Source organism: Elephas maximus, chromosome 5 (assembly GCF_024166365.1).
Source record: "Elephas maximus indicus isolate mEleMax1 chromosome 5, mEleMax1 primary haplotype, whole genome shotgun sequence".
NCBI lineage: Eukaryota > Metazoa > Chordata > Mammalia > Proboscidea > Elephantidae > Elephas > Elephas maximus.
Genome location: NC_064823.1, coordinates 29,388,161 through 29,390,855, shown reverse-complemented (window position 1 = coordinate 29,390,855; position 2,695 = coordinate 29,388,161).

The following is a 2,695-nucleotide window of genomic DNA, read 5'->3' as shown; positions in this document are numbered from 1 at the left end:
CAGACAGTGGCAAAATGGATTAAAAAACAAGATTCATCTATATGCTGCCTATAAGAGACACGCCTTAGACTTAGAGACACAAACAAACTAAAACTCAAAGGATGGAAAAAATATATCAAGCAAACAACAATCAAAAAAGAACAGGAGTGGCAATATTAATTTCTGACAAAATAGACTTTAAACTTAAATCCATCATAAAGGATAAAGAAGGACACTATATAATGATTAAAGAGACAATACACCAAGAAGATATAACCATATTAAACGTTTATGCACCCAATGACAGGGCTGGAAGATACATAAAACAAACTCTATCAGCATTGAAAAGTGAGATAGGCAGCTCCAAAATAACAGTAGGAGGCTTCAACACACCTTCGGTGAAGGACAAGACATCCAGAAAGAAGCTCAATAAAGACACGGAAGACCTAAATGCCACAATCAACCACCCTGACCTCGTAGACATATAGAAAACACTCTAGCCAACACCAACCACGTATACCTTCTTTTCTAGTGCATATGGAACATTCTCTAGAATAGACCACATATTAGGTCATAAAGCAAGCCTTAGCAGGATCCAAAACATTGAAATATTACAAAGCATCTTCTCTGACCGTAAGGCCATAAAAGTGGAAATCAGTAACAGGAAAAGCAGGGAAAAGAAATCAAATACTTGGAAACTGAACAATGCCCTGCTCAAAAAAGACTGAATTATGAAAGACATTAGGGATGGAATAAAGAAATTCATGGAATCCAATGAGAATGAAAACACTTCCTATCAGAACCTTTGGGACACAGCAAAAGCGGTGCTCAGAGGCCATTTTACATCAATAAATGCACACATCCAAAAAGAAGAGTCAAAACCAAAGAATTATCCCTACAACTTGAACAAATAGAAAGAAAGCAACAAAGGAAACCCACAGGCACCAGAAGAAAACAAGTAATAAAAATTAGAGCTGAACTAAATGAAATAGAAAACAGGAAAACAATTGAAAGAATCAACAAGACCAAAAGATGGTTTTTTAAAAAAAATCAACAAAATTGATGAATCACTGGCCACACTGAAAGAAAAAAGACAGGAGAGGAAGCAAATAATCCAAATAAGAAATGAGAGGGGCGATATTACAACAGATCCAACTGAAATTAAAAGAATCATATCAGATTACTATGAAAAACTATACCCAAACAAATTTGAAAACCTAGAAGAAATGGATGAATTCCTAGAAACACACTACCCACTTAAACTAACACAAACAGAAGTAGAACAACTAAATAGACCCATAAAAAAAGAAGAGATTGAAAAGGTAATCAAAAAACTCCCAACAAAAAAAAGCCCTGGTCTGGACGGCTTCACTGCGGAGTTCTACCACACTTTCAGAAAAGAGTTAGCACCACTACTACTAAAGGTATTTCAGAGCATAGAAAAGGACGGAGTGCTACCAAAATCATTCTATGAAGCCAGCATATCCCTGATACGAAAACCAGGTAAAGACATCACAAGAAAAGAAAAGTATAGGCCTATATCCCTCATGAATGTAGATGCAAAAATCCTCAACAAAATTCTAGCCAATAGAATTCAACAACATAACAAAAAAATAATTCACCACGACCAAGTGGGATTCATACCAGGTATGCAGGGATGGTTCAACATTGGAAAAACAATTAATGTAATCCACCACATAGGGTTGCTATGAGTCGGAGTTGACTTGATGGCATTGGGTTTAGTTTTTTTTTTTTTTAGTTTAATCAACCACATAAATAAAACAAAAGACAAGAATCACATGATTGTATCAATTGATGCAGAAAAGGCATTTGACAAAGTTCAACACTCATTCATGATAAAAAGAACTCTCAGCAAAATAGGAATAGAAGGAAAATTCCTCAACATAATAAAGGGCATTTATACAAAGCCAACAGCCAACATCGCCCTAAATGGAGAGAGCCTGAAAACGTTCCCACTGAGATCGGGAACCAGACAAGGATGCCCTTTATCACCACTCTTATTCAACATTCTGCTGGGGGTCCTAGCCAGAGCACTTAGGCTAGATAAAGAAATAAAGGGCATCCAGGTTGGCAAGGGAGAAGTAAAAGTATCTCTATTTGCAGATGACATGATCTTATACACAGAAAACCCTCAGGAATCCTGTAGAAAACTACTGAAACTAATAGAAGAGTTCAGCAGAGTATCAGGATACATGATAAACATACATAAATCAGTTGGATTCCTCTATACCAACAAAAAGAACATCGAAAAGGAAATCATCAAATCAATGCTGTTTACAGTAGTCCCCAAGAAGATAAAATACTTAGGAATAAATCTTACCAGAGATGTAAAAGACATATACAAAGGAAACTACAGTACACTTCTTCAAGAAACCAAACGAGACTTACATAAGTAGAAGAACATACCTTGCTCCTGGATAGGAAGACTTAACATTATAAAAATGTCTATTCTACCAAAAGCAATCTATACATTTAAAGCAATTCCGATCCAAATCCCAACGACATTCTTTAATGAGATGGAGAAACAAATCACCAACTTCATATGGAAGGGAAAGAGGCCCCGGATAAATAAGGCATTACTGAAAAAGAACAACAAAGTGGGAGGCCTTACTTTACCTGATCTTAGAACCTATTATACTGTCACAGTAGTCAAAACAGCCTGGTACTGGTACAACAACAGATACATGGACCAATG